This window comes from Mustela lutreola, chromosome 2 (assembly GCF_030435805.1).
Source record: "Mustela lutreola isolate mMusLut2 chromosome 2, mMusLut2.pri, whole genome shotgun sequence".
In the NCBI taxonomy this organism is placed as follows: Eukaryota; Metazoa; Chordata; class Mammalia; order Carnivora; family Mustelidae; genus Mustela; species Mustela lutreola.
The window spans coordinates 152,384,828-152,405,527 of record NC_081291.1 but is presented as its reverse complement, the minus strand read 5'-3'; the positions used below and the strand labels follow the sequence as shown (position 1 = coordinate 152,405,527).

At 38.6% G+C, this 20,700-nt stretch overlaps 1 protein-coding gene and 1 pseudogene across 1 annotated transcript in view; both read right to left on the bottom strand.

Moving 5' to 3' along the window:
* PLSCR4 (phospholipid scramblase 4) overlaps positions 1-20,700 on the bottom strand; it is a 132,258-nt gene that overhangs the window by 82,440 nt on the left and 29,118 nt on the right.
* LOC131825612 (phospholipid scramblase 4-like) lies at positions 757-20,375 on the bottom strand (annotated as a pseudogene).

The following is a 20,700-nucleotide window of genomic DNA, read 5'->3' as shown; positions in this document are numbered from 1 at the left end:
CAGGCTCCCCGCCAAGCAGAGAGCCCCATGCGGGACTCGATCCCAGAACACCGAGATCATGACCCCTGCTGAAGGCAGAGGCTTCAACCCACTGAGCCACCCACGCGCCCTCCTTCTTACATTCTTAAATCGTGTGTTACATATTGCTCATAAAAATACCACGTATGATAAAACTGGAGAGTCAGTCCCTATACAACGATTTTAAAACAGAGGGAAGAACACAAGAGTCTGTCTATATTGTCCTGCATTTTCATTTATACACAACTTAGATAATTTAAAATAGAAGATATAAGCTCAATACTTTTTTTTTTAAAGACTTATTTTGTTTATTTATTTTGAGGGGGTAGGGAACAGGAGGGCAGGCAGAGGGAGAAGAGCTCAAGCAGATTCCACTCTGAGCTCAGAGCTGGAGGTGGGGCTCCATCTCGCTACTCTGAAATCACTACCTGAGCCGAAATCAAGAGTCAGCCACTCAACCGACTGAGCCACTCAGGCGCCCCCAAGCTCACTACTGTTTGGGCTGGTCATCCCGGTCTTTATTCACCATTACTGTACAACTAATATTTATTACAAATGCAATACCACATAGCTTTTAAAGAACTTCTTAATTATACCTTGCCAAATGATTACATCTCATCAACGTAATCTCCCCCACCCCCTACAAATACACAAAATCAGATGCAAGAAAAGATTTGCTTGCTTAGTTTTTAGCAGAGTTTTACCTTGAGGTTCGTGGCATAAAGAACATGTGAGAAGTATTTTTTTTTTTTTTAAGATTTCATTTATTTATTTGAAGGGGTGGGGGGCAGACGGAGAGGGAGGAAGAGTCTTCTGCAGACTCTCTGCTGAGTGTGGAGCCCGTGGGGCTTGAAACCAGGACCTTGAGATCGTGGCCTGAGTTAAAAGTAAGAGTCAGCTGCTCAACTGACTGTGCTACCCAGGTGCCCCATGAAAAGTCTTCTTGCCGTAAATAAGCAGTAATCATGTAGAAATCCTGCAGACAATAAAAGGATGAATAACTAGTTGTTTTGAAAAAATGAATTCTTAGCAAGAAAAATGCCATAGTTCTGAAACAAAATTTTCCAAATAATGGCAACTGAATTAGAAATGTTATATAAACTTCCTAAATATTTGTTTTTACGTGATTTTTATTTGTCAAGATTTACCTATTTAACTATATGGAAAATGTTATATTAATAATTTCATACATCTTTTACATAGTTACTATATATACACATAGATGCATATATACACAAAGAAAGAGAATAAACTTCCTTATACATTTCCAAAATTCTTTCTCCAAAAAACATTAGATTTTGTTCACTAAGACAATAGTTCTCAAGTGTGGTCCCTAGACCAGCAGCATTATAATGAAACTGCTAAAATATGCAAAACCTCAGACTCTACCCTAAACCTACTGAAGGAGAAGCTGTGGAGATGGGCCCAGCAATCTGCAATTTAACAAGGCCTCGAGGGGATTCTGATGTGAGATTAAGTTTGAGAACCCCTGCTCTAAGAAATCCTTAGCTTAAGGGTTAGTTGTAATGAATGCACTTCTAATGCTGTTCATCCAAAATTGAAGAGAAAAAAATATTTTTAAGTATTTTTAAAAAGGGAAAACAAATACTTTTAAAAAACTGAACTATACAGGTGTGATAGAAATGTCAGCTTATCAAGCTAACAAGAAAATTTTCTTTACAAAGTAAAAGTTAGTAAGGAAATAATAGCTAATGCCTTGGCAGTGCTTACTATCTGGGTGCCAGGCATGGTCGTAGCACTTTATATACAATAAGACAATCCTCAAAACAACTCATAAAGGTAAGTATTATTATTCTGCTCATTTTACAGATAGGGAAGCTAAGGCATAGAGGGGTTAAATATGACTTGCCCAAAGCATGGAGCTGGTAAGAGGAAAGTGAGGCACAGAGTAGCAAGTGGCAGAGCTGGGATGCTAATTCTAATTCGATGTTTCTGTAGCACCTGATCTTAATTAGGAGGAAATTTCTTATAAGTAAGTTTGTAATAAATTAAGAACTTAATTTTTATTAATAGGCCATTTGTTTATTTCTGAAAAGCAGTGCATTGGTATAAAGACACCATTTGTAGACAGGTGAAGACAGAGACCTTTGGCCTTCATCAGACCAATCCACATGTTATGATTTGCCCAGCAGAGTAGCTTGCTTATTTATTTGTCTATTGATATTTCATTTTGAGACAGCAGATTGAGTGACACTCCCTTCCCTCATTCTCTGATGTCTTGTACTTGTAGCACAAAAGTTCTGGATCAGGAAAACAAAAGTCATATCTGAATCATAAAAATAGAGGGATCACAGCCCCTCAATCAATTCCTGGATTAAGCCATTTATACACTCAAAACCCCATGAACGAAGCGGGGACCTGGTCCCCCTGAAGGAAGGACCCTGAGACATTACCAAAAATTGTAACTATTATTATTTCTCACAGCCTTCCCCAAGGGGATCTATGGCCTTTTATCAGTGTAACTGAGCATTGAGGAAAATGAAATATTCAGACCTTTCTGGGATTACTGCCTCTGAACTAATTCCAAGAGAACCAAAATATCACTGGGGCCACCAGTCAGAGCAGAGGCTTAAAAAGCTCAGGTGATCAATGGAGTTGCAACTCGGATCTGTCTCACAATGGGACCAGTGGATCCTGGAGCCCGTCCTATGGTTATTCCCCAGCTGCAAAATGCACAATCGGAAGGTATATTCTGCTGCTAGTACAGTTTCCACATTGGTTCCCTGACCTGTGGAATGAAGGCCTCTGTGGTGGAAAAGGCCAAGTTCAAGCTGCTAGGGCCTCCTCTCTCTAGCAAACTAGTAAACCAAAAGCAATACTGGATTCCTGGAGGTATCACAGAGATTAGTGCCACCAAGAGTGGTGATTCTCACCATATCCTCATTCAATTTTATATATTTGGCCTGTGCAGAAGAGAGATGAATCTTGGAGAATGGCAGTGGATTATCATAAGCTTTACCAGGTGGTGACTCCAACTGCCGCTGCTGTGGTTTCATTGCTTGAGCAAATCAGCCTATCTTTGTGTACCTAAAATGCAGCTATTGATGTGGCAAATGTCTTCTTCTCTATCCCTGTCCATATGGTCCACCAGAAGCAGTTTGCTTTCATTTGGTAAGTCCAGTGATATACCTTCATTATACTACCTCAGGGGGTCAGCTTTCTAGCCCTGTGTCATATTTTAGTTCATGAGAACCTTTATCACTGTTTGTTTCTATAAGATAACATGCTGGTCTATTACATTGATGACATCATGCTGGTTGGACCTAGTGAGCTAGAAGTAGAAACTATTCTAGACTTATTGGTAAGACATTTGCTTATCAGAGGATACGAAATAAATCCAACAAAAATTCAGGGGTCTTTTACTTTAGTGAAATTTCTAGTGGTTTGGTAGCATAGGGTATATTGAGATATCCCCTCAAAAGGGAAAGATAACTTGTTGCATCTGGACCCTCCTACAACAACAACAAAAAGGTACACAATGTCTAATGAGACTCTGGATTTTAGAGGCCACATATCCCTTATTTGGGTCTATTTTTCCAGCCCATTTACTAAGTGACCTGAAATGCTGCTGGTTTTGAGCAGGGCCCAGCACAAGAGAACACTTTGCAATGGGTCCAGGCTGCTGTAAAAGCTACTCTGCCCCTTGGGTCCTATGACCCAGCACATCCAGTGGAACCTGACCAGTCAGGGGCAGATAGGGGTGCTGTTTGGAATCTTTGGCAGTCCCTACAGGTGAATTTTAATGCAGACCCTTAGAATTTCAGAAAAAAATCCTGCCATCCATTGCAGAAAACCATTCTCCTTTGAGAAATATCTCTTGGCTTGCAATGGGCCTTAGTAGAGACCAAACACCTGAGCAGGGGCACCTGGTCACCATGGAACCTAAATTACCCATCATGAACTAGATGACATCTGACCATCCAAGCCATCAAGCTGGGTGTGCACTGCAGGACACCATCATCAAATGGAAGTAGCATACATGCAGTGGGGCCTGAGCAGGCCCTGAAGGCACGAGTTACATGAAGAAGTGGCCCAAATGTCCACAGTCCCCTCTGCTGCCATATTTCCTTCCCTTTCATCATGCACTTGTGGACTCATAAGGAGTTCCCTTCCAACAGTTGACAGAGGAAGAAAAGACTCAGGCTTGGGTTACAGGTGGTTCTGCACTATATGCCTACACCCTTTGAAAGCGGACAGCCACAGCACTATCCCTTCCTGAGATATCCCTGAAGGTCAGCGGTCAAAAATGGGTTGCGTTTTTTTTTTTTTTTTTTAAGATTTTATTTATTTATTTGACAGAGAGAAATCACAAGTAGATGGAGAGGCAGGCAGAGAGAGAGAGGGAAGCAGGCTCTCTGCTGAGCAGAGAGCCCGATGCGGGACTCGATCCCAGGACTCTGAGATCATGACCTGAGCCGAAGGCAGCGGCTTAACCCACTGAGCCACCCAGGCGCCCCATGGGTTGCGTTTTTAATGGTAAATAGTGTAGTTGTATGAGGTTATATGACATTATGACCTTGTTATTTACATTTGGAGATTAAGTATGGTTTAAAGAGATGTGTATGGTTGCCAAGTTGACAAGGAGTGAACTTGTCATGGTTAATTTGTGTGTCAACTTGACTGGCCCAAGGGATACCCAGATACTTAGTTAAACATTCTGAGTATGTTTGTGAGGGTGTTTCTGGATGAGATTAATATTTGAGTTGGTAGACTGAGTGAACATTGACCTCCCAATGTGGTTGGTCCACATTCAATCAGCTGGATGCCTGAACAGAACAAAAACGTAGGGTAAGGGGGAATTTTTTCTCTCTGTCTCCCTGAGCTGGGACATTAGTTTTCTGCTGCATTCAGGCTTGGAATTGGACTGGACTGTACCATTAGCCCTTCAGGGTCTCTAGTTTGCCAACTGCAGACTATGGGACTCCTTAGTGTCCATAACCATGTATAAATATATGAATATGAATATGAATATAAATATAAATAGTTTCTCTGGAGAGTCCAAATACACATAGTTTCTGAGATTTATTCATCACTCCTATTGTGCTGTACATCAGTAGTTTCTCCTTTTTATCACTGTGTGGCATTCCACTGTGTGAATATAACACTTTATCTATTCTCCTACTGATGTACATCTTGGAATCTTTGCATTTGAGGCTATGAATATAGCCACTAGAAACACTGTTGTACCTAACCTTTGGTAAACATTTGTACTTAACTTTTCTCATACCTAAAGTTAGAGAGCTGAATCACAGAATGATTATATGTCTAGTTTTATTAGATTCTTACAAATGGCTTTCCAAAGTGGTTGAAACAATTTATGAGAGTTCCATTTGCTCCACATTCTCACCAACACTTGGTTTTGTCAGACTTTTTAATTTTAACCAGTTGGGCAGGCAAACTGTGAGGCAGGTAAAAGTGTATCTTTGATACTCCTGCCTATGTCCAATCAATCAATCAACTCCTCTGTATGTCTTCCATTTCCTTTTTTCTTAGGGCCTTTAACTGCCTTTACTAAACTGACAGATTTACCCTAATTTCTACTAAGATGTTAGTTAATAAAAATTAAATGATAAACTAGAAGCCAGCAAGCATCATCAACCTGCAGATTCTGTTATAAAAATGTAACTAGTTGCCCACAGGTACGTATCGGTCAATTTCACATACCACATACTACTCTATTGCAGGCTATTTGGAAGAAAAAGAAAACAAAAACAAAAAAACAGAACACTTGGGAGGTAGTTATTAGTGCTATTTATGAACTCTTTTTTTTTTTTAACCTCTTTAGAGATTTTAAAATCTGGTAAGATTGCATTTTTCTGCTCATTTGAAGTTGGTTGTGTCTATACAGCTTGCACTGACCAAGGAATTGTGACTGTAAGTAAGATGTTCCATTTCTGGGCAAAAATTGAAGAACCAGTCTGTGAGTTGCCCTGTGCACTTCCCTATATCCTAACACTTATGTAAGATTGGATTTAAGATGGTCCTTATTAGCATGGGTCCTTGAGAGACTGTGATGAGCAGAGGTGTTCTAATAACTGGCATTGGACACATAGGGTAAGTATGGAAAACATTTTTTTTTTCCTTATAAGCCACTAAGACTTTGGAGCTGTCACTACAGCATAACCTAGCGTAGCCTGCCTAGCAGTCTGTCCATGTAAATCTCCCTCCAGTGACTCAGTGTGTTGATGCTCTCTGCAGTCTCCAGTTTGCAGCAGTCCTTGGTATATTCATGTTTGTCTGTTTCCAGGCTCTCTGTTCCATTCCACTGATCACTCTGTCTAGTCTTTCACTGATACCATGCTGTCTTAACTACTATAGCTTTGTGATAGCCTTGAATTGGGTAGTGTCAGCCTTCCAACTTTGTTCTTCTCTTTCAGTGTTCTGTTGGATATTCTGGGTCTTTTGCCTCTCCATATAAACTTTAGAATCAGCTTGTCGGTATCTACAAAGAAAACTTGCTGGGATTTTGACTGGGACTGCACTGACTCTACAGACAAGTTGGGAAAAACTGACATCTTGATGATACTGAGTCTTCCTATCCATATACTTTGGAATAGGTTTGTTTAATTATTTTTTATTTCTTTTGTTAGAGTTTTATAGTTTTCCCCATATAGCTCTTGTACATATTTGGTAAGATTGATACCTAATTATTTCATGTTGGGGGATGTTGATGTAAATGGTAATGTGCTTTTAATTTAAAATTCTACTTGTTTATTAAAAAGTGATTGACTTTTGCATATTAACCTTGTATCCTACAACTTTGTTATAATTGCATATTAGTTCCAAGACTTTTTGTTTTTGTTGTTGATTCTTTCAAGTTTTCTACATAGGTGATCATGTCACTTGTGAATAAAGAGAGCTTTATTTTTTTTTCCCAATCTGTATTACTTTTATTTCCTGTCTTATTGGGTTAGCTAGGCCTTCCATGATAATGCTGAAAAGCAGTGATGAGAGGGAACATCTTGCCTTCTTCCTGAATCTATAAAATTTTTAGTTTAGATGTGACAATATGTTCTCTACTCGGGATAATTGTATTTTGTTGGGAACGTATGGAAAACTGAAAATCCTGGTAGATTCAGATAAATGAACTTAAAGTTATGCAGTCTTTTCATCAATGTCTTTCAAGCCAGTTAAAAACATTCCACACCTTTTAATTTATTAAGTTTGATCATAGCGCTTAGGAAATTTTCTTATATTTTGGAAAAATAGTAAAACACTTGTTTTATTTAAGGGTTGAGAGAGTGAGAGAAATGGAAGGTTAGGAACTACCAGTGTAAAAGACAGTTCTTCCTATGTATAGTCAAGTATAACAACCTGCTACATTATAGGAAGCCATTTGCAAGTAACCTAGTCTGCTTATATTCTGAGAAGAATTACCCCTAGAAAGAAAAGCTCAAAAAATCAATTAGGTTATTCTATTTTAAATAAATTAATTGCTCAGTTAAGTTCATCAACTCAAACATATTTTTTAATTTTTTTTTTTTTATTTTTTATAAACATATATTTTTATCCCCAGGGGTACAGGTCTGTGAATCACATTTTTTAAAAATAATAGTTTGGCCCATGATTTCTGTGTTTTTTTTAAAAGTGTGTTAAGAGATACATCTTTTCATGTTATGTTTAGGTGCAAGGAACAGGGACCTGGAATAAGACCTTTTATTTCTTTCTTACCTAAAAGTCTGCAATTGGGCAGCCTAGAAATCACAAGATATCTCTCTGCTAGCTCTATTAGCTCTAAGGAGACCTCAAGAACCCAGACTTTTCCTACCTTTTGCTCTACTGTTCATAGTTTTCATTCCCCAGATCAGCTTATATCACCTCTCCTGAGATATCTCTACTTGGAATGAGGAGAGAATTAAGGAGAGGAAAATAGTGTGCACCACTTCGCTTTTAAAGTAGTTCTATAGTTCACTTCTAATAGGCCAAAACTTTGCTACTTGAACACACTTAACTGCATGGGAAGGTAGCAAATATTCTCTTTATTCCAGGTTTCATGTGGAGTCAGTGAAAACACAGGTTATAATATTATGGAAGAAGAGGAGAGACTTAAGGGACTAGCTCACTTCTACCACAATTCCTCTCCACTCCTGAAATGTCCAGATAGAGACACTGGCTTTAGAAAACACACTTGACCTTTTTCTGTCCCCTTATTTTCTTGCCTCAGAGAGCAGGGATGAACTGCTGGCCTGGTGTTGGGAAGAAGACACTGGATTTGAGTAGTTCAGCCCTCTTTATCTTTGACTCCTTTTGGAGAGGCAGCCTCTCTGCAGAGAGCACACATTCCTAGCCCCTCCACAGAACAGTTTGCAGTGTTAGGCCTCCACAAGAAAGGACTAGGGTTGTTTGCCTCTGCCTGAGACTGGGAAGTAACTCTCAGTCTGTACAAAGCTATGGTTGCCACAGAGTGTAGCCATGTCTTCAGTACAAAAATGATGTGTTTCTCACTCCTGTGTCTATATCTCAGGGATTTCACTCACAGCCGAAGAGCAGCAGTATTATAAACTGGTCTCTCAAAATGCCAAAACTATGAACACATTTTTTTTTTTTCTTAGAAAGTTAAAAAGCTATCAGTGAAGAAAAGAGCACAGTCTCACCTTGATTTCCCTATTCAGGCAGGTCCCATGGCTGTATCTTAAACAAGTGGCACAAATTACATGTAGACAGAAATATATAATCAAATACAGAACAGAATGAAATATACAGATAGCAGAAAACACAGAGAAGAGTGGAAATGTTATATTTGATGGAAAAATAAAAAATGAACTCAAGGAAGGGGGAAATTAAGGAACAATACCCAGAAGAATTTTCATAGTTGGCTGTGAATTTTCATAGTTGGCTGTAAAATATTCCATTTTAGCAATGACTTCTCCCAGGTCAACAGTCAGGCCAGGCTGTGTCTGGGAAGAATTGTATCCAACTGCCCATTAGACATATTGTCTTTCCCTAAATCAAGGTAGTGACTGGGTTCTATCTCTGCGCATTTGACATTCCTTGTGCTACCAGCAATTACATTTCCTCAAGGCAAGTGAATTTATCAAATGCGGAATACATTTTAACCAAAGAAATCTAAAGAACAGATACAATAAGAACACTTAAACTTAAATGGGAATGATGGCTATGAAAAGAACAATCTAAGTGTATCAGTGTTCTAAATAACATAAACCTTTATGTCATCCATGATTTAGACATTTTAAATGTTTTCATTTTTGTAACGTGGTAATTTAGTTCTTTCTTCATGGTTAGAAGATTGTGGTGGTATCAGTCTGAAGTTTTGAGATGAACTCTGTTAGCATGTGCTTAAAAATAATTTAGAATATTAGAAAAATTTGAGACAGTTTAAATTTTTTTCAATTGAAAGGTCACTGTTAGAAAAGATAGTACAGGAGCACTTGGGTGGCTCAGTTGGTTAAGCGACTGCCTTCAGCTCAGGTTATGATCCCGGAGTCTTGGGATCAAGTCCCACATCAGGCTCCCAGCTCCATGGGAAGTCTGCTTCTCCCTCTGACCTCTCTTCTCATGCTCTTTCTCACTGTCTCCTCTCAAATAAATAAATTTTAAAAATTTTAAAAAAAGAAAAGATAGCACATTGAAATGTTTTAAATCTCTTAAATTTGAGATGTGGTTGCAAGAATACTGGACAAAAAAGGGGGATTTGAAATGATAGTTCTGGATTTCTAGTATAACTCTGCATACATGAACTAGGTCTTTACAGTTTTCTCATCTTATATTAGAATATAGAGCAGAGAGTCCTTCGTGTTCCTTCTAGCTCTGAAATCTTTAGGTTCTATTCATTAAAATGTATTGATTAGTGATGAAATAAATTTGGCTAAGAAATGAGCATATTTTAATAAAGAAAGCTATAAGCTAGTACCTCCCCCCCTTTAAGGCTTGTTTTCCTCAGTTTTATGGTGAGGAGGGCAAAAGGCAGCCAGCAGCAATTAATTTAAAAAACTAGATGAGTATTTTGTCATTTTAATTATTCTCTACAGCATTCCTCATATCTCCCTATCCTTGCATAAACAAGAGTTTCTAAAATTGTTTATATTCTAAATCTGTTTTATTTTTAACAAGAGAACAAATAGCATTCAAATACTATTACCTAAGACAACTGAGCAAATATGCTCTTGAAACTTTCATGAAAAACATGGTTTCAGCATTTTTTCCAGGATAAATTTTCCTGTCCCTTGGATTATAAAACACTTGCTATAATATTAATTGAATGATGTTTTACCTCATAAAACAAACATTTTCAGAGGATCTCAAATTCCATATGAGTTCCATATGGCAAAAACATTATATCTGTCATCTTAAATAGAAAACAAAGGAGTATCTTTTTAGTTATTGCCAACCACTAATCACAAGAAAAATTATTTTGTTATACTGATATTTGAACATTCTTATGCCTTTGACCCTAAAATCTGTGAACCTTTTAACAATTTTGTTCCTTCCATTTTTGGCAATGTTGCAAAGTGCATAATGTGAAAACCTAAAAGTGCTGACTAAAGTATATATTAAAGCCTATTTACATGCAAAGCCAAGCTCTTAAGAGAGAGAAATCTGTGGAGCAAAAGGGAAAAGTCTGAAAATCCTGAGTGTTACATGTTACACAGAGGCTGACACTTTCTTTGGCTTCTCTGGGGTGCCAATCTTCCTTGGCAAGGGGATTTGATTTCCCCAATCAGGCAAGGCAGTCGTGGGGCCTTGGGCCTGAGCAATGAATGTCCTATATTATAGATCCCCAATAAGGTGGGAACTCTCAAAGGGAGACAACCCAGTATAAGGGAAGACTACATAACCAGGACTAAAAGAAAGCTTGAGCACTGGGTGTTATACAGAACTAATGTATTATTGAATACTAGATCAAAAACTAATGATGTACTATATGTTGGCTAATTAAACATACTAATAAAAAAAATTTTAAAAATAGAGACTCCAAAAAAAAAAAAAAAAAAAAAAAAAAAAAAGCAAGCAAGCAAGCAAGCAAGCAAGCTTGACTCTCTTGGCCTAAACTAGAGGTAGGGAAAATTTTGTCTACTGAGAATTCATAATCAAGATTTGTACTCAATATTCAAAATATACACATGACTTGGAAACACCAAACTGACAGAATAACATTAAAAAATGGTCTGCTGTTTGTTACATCACTGAGACCCAACAGAAGCAAAATCAAGCCTCTCAGGAGAGCACGCCCTCAGGCGAGATGTCTTTCCTTGGAGACTTCTTGGCTTCTCAGCCATGATCCTAAACTTGAGAGCACATGAAGTAACCCACCACCATTTCACTCTATTTCTGTTCTCCTATATTCACACACAAAGAGATGAAACATCACAGAGATGAAAGAGGCACAGGGCATAGTGGTTTAGGGAATAGGCTCTGGAACCACTTTCAAATAATAGCTTTGTGACTAACTTTGCACAAGATCTCTAACCTCAGTTTTCTGAAAGGCAAATTATCATAGCATCTGTCTTACAGGTTGTTTATAAGAATTAAATGAGTTCGTATGTGGGAAGCAGATAGGACCAGAACCACACCTGAAGACAGGGAGCCCTGAAAAGGACAGCTGCTCTTATCATCATTACTGTCACTGCAGTTGTGGGTCACTGATTAGAGTATCCCACAGCTCTTCCATGGTTAGGCTGATTCTTCTCCAAATTTACCCAGATGCCTATCCTTCTGGCTTAGAATTAAATCTTGAGGTAAACCTAGAAACCATATGTGATATAATTATATGATTTCACATGACTGGCTTCCTGGTTGAGAGGCAGCAGAACTAAGAACTGAAAGAAAATTTAATGGGCAACCATTATGCTACATAATTACAGAACATGTGTTTAGAACTTGCTATTTATTTTTTGTTTCTGTTTAAAACTATACTTTTTGTAGATTTCCAGTGTAAATCATTTTTGTGATTTGTAAATGTTATGTTAACTACACTTAACTATAAATTAACTATAAATGTTATGTTAACATACACATATTTTGGTTCTCCAAACTCCAGAAAATTTTACACGTTAAACTCCTCTAAGACACACACATGGTTGAGTACATTGAAGATGGCTTTTACCTCAAGAGTGGATGTGCCAGGGGTGCCTGGGTGGCTCAGTCCATTGAGCATCTGCTTTCAGCTCAGGTCATGATGCCAGGGTCAGGGTCCTGGGATTAAGCCCCGCATAGGGCTCCCTGCTCAGCAGGGAGCCTACTTTTCCCTCCTCCCCTGCTTGTGCTCTCTCTTTCTTGTTCTCTCTCTAATAAATAAAAATTTTAAAAAGAAAAAAGAAAAAAGAGTGGATGCTTCAGGGTCATCCCAGCCCCAGCACCTCCCCCTACTGCCACCACACACACAAGTGGACACTGACCACCAGCCTCCTCCAGAACCTGGGAGAACAGGGTTAGGACCTCAGCCTTCTGCTGGGCCTTTGAGACCCATCAGCTCTTCAAGTGCTCATGTCAGCTAGTTCCACCTGTTCTGCTTCCCTTCCTCCAGGAGCTCTCATGTGTCTCCCTTTCTTTCCAGCTCCCTTCATTGCAATTACACCAGAGGGAAGAAGTTCCTCAGCACCCTGTCTCCTTACTATTAACTCCTGATGAATTTCAGCTTTGTCTCTGAACAATAAGATTGACACCTAGCTCATGGTGTGGTAGTGAGAACCATGTGATACATACGTGCAAACTGATAAACTGCATTTATTTTACACCAAGAATTCTTGTTGAGCTTCATACTACAGTTATATATTGACTTGTTTTACACTTGCTGAGGGATAGAGGACTATTCTGTACATCTTTGCATTTCCTTAATACCTAGCACAGTAGCTTACAATTATTTCATCATACTTGCTCTATTTATTTTGTAAGTGATGTTGTAAACCTCATTTCAATTACATAGAACAGTACACAGTAACAGGATCATTCTGCAGTTGGTCAGTCCATGGAGGAAAAAAAAGTTCTAAAAACATTATTTTACCATTAGGTTACCTCAAAAACCGAATCAGAACCACAGCCGTAGGTTGAACATGGCCTGCGCACTCTCATCACATTTTCTTTCTTCTCATTCTGGATGCTGTAAACTGCCCTGCTCAGGTTCCAGTGTTGTGCCACAAAGCCAATGGTGACACCAAGAGGACACGGTACCTCCAGCTGCAAATGAGGAAGTGAGAGAGGGGAGGAAGCTATGCATCGATGTACATGTGGACACACCACCTAGATGTGCTCTGAAAACTTTTAACGACTTAGGAATTTGTTGAGAGAGAGGCCTCCACAGGCCTCTCATACTCTAAAGTTCTTGCTGTGTGTGGAAGCAAAGCAAGGCCCTGACTGCTCTTTCCCTTGGCCATTTCTTGGGGTTGTCATTGGAGGGAGCAACCTTGAGGGATAAAGTCACATTTTACTTCAGGACACAGGGGAGACTTGCTTGTCATTTGCTACGGAAAGCCAGTTCATTCTCTAAGTCTATGGTGGGCATGGTTTGAAAGGGATTTTTGTGGTGATGAAATTGTTGGGTATCTGCATTGTGTGGTGGACATAGAAATCAACACAGGTGATCAAACCTCAGAAAACTGAATACACACACACACACACACACATACACACACACACACAGGAATACAAGTAAAATTGGAGAAATGAGAAAAAAAACCTATCATGAAATAAATGTTCTATAAATTGAGTACATTTATAATTTTGATTAGCTTTACTACATCATGGCTTACTTTAATCATGGGAGGTTGCATTTATACAATCTGAGAAGAAAACCCAACTCATGAGTATGAATCCAAAAGGATTAAAGATTAAAAGTGAAGATTCATCTCAAATATCAGGCCATAATTACAAAACAGTAATGATGGAGTAAGATACCTGGGAACAACGTTCTCTGAGCACTGTACTATTTGCCAGGTACTGTAATGAACAGTTAACATTTATTTACTATTTAGACCTCAAAGCAATCCTGTGTACAGATACAATTATTACCTCCATCTTATAGGAAATCAAAACACAGAAAAGGTTATAAATAAATTAACATTTAATATGTGCTGGCACATAGGAATCCTATGGGGGTATTGTTGTGCATATTTATGTACCAGAGCACTGAGGCCCAAAGAAATTAAGTAAATTGCACAATTTAAGTAGGTGACATATCTGGAATTCAAAATTCTGGTGGACCTCTCACTAAAGCTGCTTCTTTCCCTGCAGCAAACAGCCTTCCTAGAGCCACACGGGTTGTAGACAAGGAACCCAACTGTAACTCAGAACGCCTGCTCTGTAGGTCTGGCCCTCAGGGGACTGTAACCTCACCAGGCACTTCATCTTTCTGAGCCACCCCTTCTTTATCTGTGGCAAGTATGGACTGGGATGGGGAGTGTAAAGTCATCCAAGGTCTCTTCCAATTCTAAAAGTATTCGATGAGGTCTAGCGACATCTTATCTGGGGATACGTAGCTACATGTAGACAAATGTGTGTGACTTCTGTTTTAGATCATAAATACATTTCCAATTCACTAGACACAACTGACAGAATTACAGTCACTGAATAAATAACCCTAATTTGTGCTTGACCCCCCCAACTAGCACTGGAAGGCAAGAATCCACAAGAAAAAGCCCTCTGTGTTTTTCCTTGCATGAGACAATGTGGCCTGCCTCCCCCACTCTCTTCTTTCATCAGAAAAGAAGAGATGTCACTGGATCATCAGAGCCAGTGACAATCCCCTCCTGTGTCATTCTGGAAGAAGCACAGGGATGCTGTGAAGACTTGGATCAGGAAGAAACCAGGGATAAGACCTGCATTCTCTGACCTCTTTCCTGGCGGAGGGACAACAGAGGCAACAGCAGGTACATCTGAAAGGTCTCTGCATCGTCATGATTTCTCGGCCCATACAGTTGGTGACCTGGAGGACAAAGGGCCTTAGAGTCCGGTAAGCATTTCTGGTAAAGTCGTCTGTGTCTTCAGTTACGATGTAAACCATCTGGTCCAGACTGTTTTTAATATCATATCTATTATTGGTTTCAAAAGATGTCATCACTAAAAAAAATAAAATGAGAAAGACACTTTAAATTAGAAGCAGTTAAAATGGGCCTCGAGTATTCATATAGCATTTCTTAGTGTGTAACGAAAAAAAGCTTTTTCAAAATCTCACTGAAGCATATGCAATTGCTTGGAACATCACAATATTTTATAATCCTTATAAGCATTGGGATTTAAAACATTTATTTTAAGCTCAGAGCAAGATGATTTTAAAATGTTTATTCATGTAACAGGAAAGATTGAAAACATCTTTTATAAGATGATCATGTCTTATATAATACCTGTATCAGAAAACTTCAGTTTTATAAAAATATTTTAATGAAATTACATATTGCATCACAAGTGAGTCAGCTCATGAAATCTGGTAAGATGACCAAGGTCATTACAAACTGCAGACAGAAAAAGGAACCAAGAGGAGCTGGAGGTCTTACATACAGCCAAAGGAATGTGTAAAGTTATTGCTTTAAGGGTCAGGAATAATTTCCTATGAACAAAGGACAAGCTTCATGTTTACTGTGCTCATTTCTTCCTCCTTCCAGCAAATCTAGATCCTGCTGGTCCCTCACTACGTCCTTTATTTTTTCTGCTCTTTTTCCCCCTCATCTATAAAATGTGAATCATGGGAGTGGGAAGAGGGAAAAGTGTAATGGCGTTGACCAGATAATATAGAAGATCTTTTTCAATCTAAGATTCAATATTCTATGATTTATAAATTAATAAAATTGTACAAAAAATTCCCTCTTTAAGTTTCTAGGACAGTCTTTCCTCTTCAAACCACTAAAAAATGATCAGTATAAATAAAGAACTGGGTATCAAATAATATTGATTCTAAAATTGCTGATCACCACTGAAGTACACATATTTTCCAGGGGTTGTTGTCCAACTAGTGGGATAGAAAGAAGTAATTAGGGAAGATAGAAATAACAGAATTAAAACAAGTTAGCACTAGAAAAGAAATTGATAGAACTTATTACCATATATCAATTGATTTTTAAAATATCTTTAATGTAAGTTAATTAATTACAAATATATTTTATCAAGTGAAATTAACCTATCTGTACCTGATCATATATAAGGAGAACTGTCTAGTTAGGAAAAAAAGGAAAAACCCTTTCCTCCAGTTATACTCTAGACTAAAAAATTTAATAATGTTTTTGATAAACTATCAGAAAATCACCTTCAGCCATAGTAACAGCATCGAGAAGAAGCTGTGTTGACATACATTGTTTCTAGCTCAGTCCCTACTCACTGGCCTCAATGACCTACAGACTGGTGTTGCTCTGGAAGTTCAGGATGGTTTAACATGGACCAGCCACAGAGAAGGCAATCATCTCAGTGGCTTAGGGAGAGGGAGTCAGCCAGGGTGAACCTCACACAGAACTGTCCAATTTTATATTATTTCACAGGTACCTCTGACAGATTAACATACTGATTCCATTCACTGGGTTTACTAAACACCACGCTCTTCCCTAGGTGTTCACTTTTAATTAGGGGAGGGTCCAAGAGGGCAGGAAGCTCATAAATAGGATTAGGGCAAAGGACAGGAAACATTCTGGGATACGAGCCCTTGAAAACGGAAATTAGAAATACCATTTTTATCTTAGTTTTACTTTGGGATTACTCCCAAGATGCTTGAATCTTTATAGTGGAGAAAAAAAAACTCCTCCAGGGCAGACTGATCCTATCTTACACAATTTCCTGTCATTCCTAACTTCTGAGCTTGAACATCGGCTGAAATGTCATATTTCCTTAAATATTTGTTGAATAAGTTAATGAACAGATTTTGAAATGAATAAAATTGAAAGTGACTTAACTGGACATGAATGTTTAATCATGTGCTTAATTATAAGATGTCGGGTTTGGCCAGCAAACCCTGAGATGGTGAATGAACAGATTACTCCAGACACCTTAGTAGGAGAAAGGAGAGGCCTGGTGCCTGACGCTCTAGTTGCAAAAGGTCTCAAGCCAAGCTTTGTCTACACTTTCATTGGGGTCTTATCAATGCACCAGGTATAAGTACAAAGCTAGGAGGAACGTGTAACTAACTTTAATGGTCAGGATAATAATATAGGGGGCGGCGTATGATAAGGGTGAGGAGGCAAGGAGTTTGTGAAGTTCGAGATCACCAAAGGTGCCTGTTTTCCTTCAAAGTTTCAACATTTACTCCCATGAGAATCTCGAGCAGCAGTAAGAATCTGGCTGCTTTCAGCCAAGAAACCTCCAAGAAGGCCCAACATTCGGGGCATCCTCTTTTGCTTTTCTATTAGTCCCATCCAGGGAGGTAGATACAAGTCAGATTTTGTCTGTCCCGGCACTGTGAATTCCCACCATGGGAGTGGAGAACTCAGTCCATGCTTATTTCAAGACCTTTTCTTGTATGAAAACACAGCCAGGTGAGGGGGTCTATGCATCTCTTACAACTTTTCAAAAGTGCCTTCCCAAAATGGTTTATAGTCCTATTTTAAAAATTGCATGATTTTAAACTCTAGGACTAAAAGACAAAAAAATTCATAAAGTGTCTCATAAAGTGGTTCATAAAGTGTCCACCTAAAGAAATGAAGTGCTTAAACATGGGAGAAGTTTGGGGTGCCTGGATGGCTCAGTGGGGTAAAGCCTCTGCCTTCGTCAGGTCATGATCGTGGGATCCTGGGATCAAGCCCCACATCGGGCTCTCTGCTCAGTGGGGAGCCTGCTTCCCCCTCTCACTCCCTGATGCCTCTCTGCCTACTTGTGATCTCTGTCAAATAAATAAATAAAATCTTTTTTAAAAAAAGGGAGAAGTTTACCTAATAAGACACAGTGGCCATTAAGGAGCAATTCTTGAAGGAGCTAGTGGAGTTGCTCGCAAAGTCAAAGTTCAGAAGTTCATAGTCCTGCTGTGTTGGACAGAATTCCTCTGAGGAGTCCTGATATCCTTCAAATGGAATCTCAAATTTGGAAAATCTCAAATCTCAAATGGAATCTCAAATGGAGAAGTTAGAGGGATGTGACTGGGTAGGTGCCTTCCACTCACACCTAAGCAGGCATTTCAACTAAATAGCCTCATTACAGTATCTCATCCCTGCAGTGGTTCCTGGGTGCCAGGAATTGTATCAGACATTGATAATTCTCAGAACTGCCCAGTAGGATAGAGATAGCTAATACTATTTTATAGATGAAGAAATTGAAAAATTATTTAAGAAATTTGTTCAAGGTTATAGAAATAGTAAGGAATAAAGTCAATTAAAAACTACATTGTCTAGCTCTAAACCCAGTTTTGTTTTTTTATCTGTTTCTGGTTTTGTTTCTTAATTCATCCATTTTTGAAAACTACATTGTCTAGCTCTAAACCCAGTTTTGTTTTTTTATCTGTTTCTGGTTTTGTTTCTTAATTCATCCATTTTTGAAAGGGAAAACTGAATCCATCATATCTATCATTTAATCTCTGTCAGGATAATGAAAACTGAATCCATCATATCTATCATTTAATCTCTGTCAGGATAAGTTGAGCGATTTTATTTTTATTTTAATAATTTTATTATTAAATGAATAATTTTATTTTTATTTTAATTTTAAAGCTGTACAATTTTAAAAAGATGGGGAAATGGTCTAGGAGACTCCAGACTTACAAGGAGAAATTATTATTATTGTGCAAGTGTAAAAAGATTTCCTAAAATTTATTAACTATAAGCATCCTGTAAGCTTCTAAAATAACAAAGGGGTTTACTTTAGCGCTTTAATGACTTCATGTGTATTTTATAGTTATTTTACAAAGGGACAGTTTAGTAAAATTTTTGGTTCCTACAAATTCCAGTTTCTTCATCCAATTGTACTGCATTTCACATATCATTTTGACAGTGGTGTATTGACAGTTTTCAATGCACAAGATTAATATATTGAATTGCAAAAGGAACTTGTCAACTTCAAGGAATATTATATTGATTATGTGGGGAGTGAAGTATTGAATCAGAGTCCCTTGCTTATAATGAACTTAAATACCTCCTGTTTCCAAGGCAAAGATGGTCAGGCTTACAGAAGAATCTAATGCTAGCTATATCTCAGTTTTACTAGTAAATTTTTTGAGTTTACACCATTTGAATTTACAACCAAATCTGCTTATCCCTCAACTGTATGACCTAAGTTTCAGAGTAATTGCATAATTTTTATACAGAAGGAATTTAGGGGACCACCACTTTGTGGGAAGAGACCTCACGGACTTGGCTTGAAGCTATGTGTGCTTGGTAGGCACCTTATGTTTACCTGGTAATAGGTTTTTATGTAGGCAAGGGTAGCTGGTAAAATTATGGCAGGGGAAAGCAAGGGACCAAGTCACCTGATGAGTTTTTCACTAAGTGTTCTGTTCCTTCATGTTGTCTTTTTTAAAACGATTTTATTCGTGAGGGAGGGAGAGAGCAGGAGGAGAGCAGAAGGAGAGAGGCAAGCAAACTCTACCCTGAGTGCATAGCCTCATGCAAGGCTTCATCTCATGACCCTGAGATCATGACCGCCTAACCGACTGAGCCACCCAGGCATCCTATGTTCTCTTTCTTGATGTTTACTCTTACTTTCAAGTAAATGACACTCCAGTTGGCATCTATGATAGCTTTTTTTTTTTAAAGATTTTATTTTTATTTATTTGAGAGAGAGACAGTGAGAGAGAGCATGAGCGAGGAGAAGGTCAGAGGGAGAAGCAGACTTCCCATGGAGCTGGGAGCCTGATGTGGGACTCGATCCCGGGACTCCGGGATCATGACCTGAGCTGAAGGCAGTCGTCCAACCAACTGAGCCACCCAGGCGTCCCTAGCTTTTTTTTTTCTAACCCTATTTTTCTAATTTCCTTTAGGAGGACATCTTGAATATCGTACAACTCAGTCTGAATCCTTTATGAAAGTCATATTCTTCCTACTGAAAATATTCTTATACTTTTGCTCCCCCTTCACATATCTGAAATCAGTATCACTGCTACTATAGTCTCACAAGTGGACCTCTGTCATCACTGACCTACCACCTTTACCTGCTGTATCCAGCCTGTGTCTCTTTTTGTTGGGTCCCCGAGGTCATATTTCATAAGAAAAATAATTTGGAGTTGTATAGAGTACATGAGCTAATAAGTATTCCAGACCATGAGGGCAATTTGGCACAGGAATTGACTCTGGCATCCATGCTGTTGGAGCAGACTGATTGAACAATGGACATCTGCCAGGCCAGTACTATATAAGATGAGGGCCACCAGTTGGCTGGTACGAGGGGAAGGTACTGAGCTGATGTGGACTGTGGTATCCCATAAACAAGCTTCCTGGGTAGTATGCAAGTGAAAGGACAATAGCTACTGGGGACTCCATGTCCAAAATCAAATGCAAAAATTACACATGATTGAAACTACATTGTATTGAAACTTAGCACAAATTTTTACATGGTAATCACATGGGTCACATGAGGCTTCTTGAAAATAGTAAAAGGTTTCATTTTCTGAGGGAAGGACATGCCATGTACCAAAAATGTAGTAGAGATTATTAACTCATTTAATCCTCTTAAACCTTATGAAATAGTTAAGCTCACCTGACAAATGTAAAAACTAAGGTTGAAGAGATGAAGTATAATTTGATAGCCTCTCTATGCCAATCTCATAAGGTTACTGCAGAGTTAGCCGAGGGACTGAAATAAGTT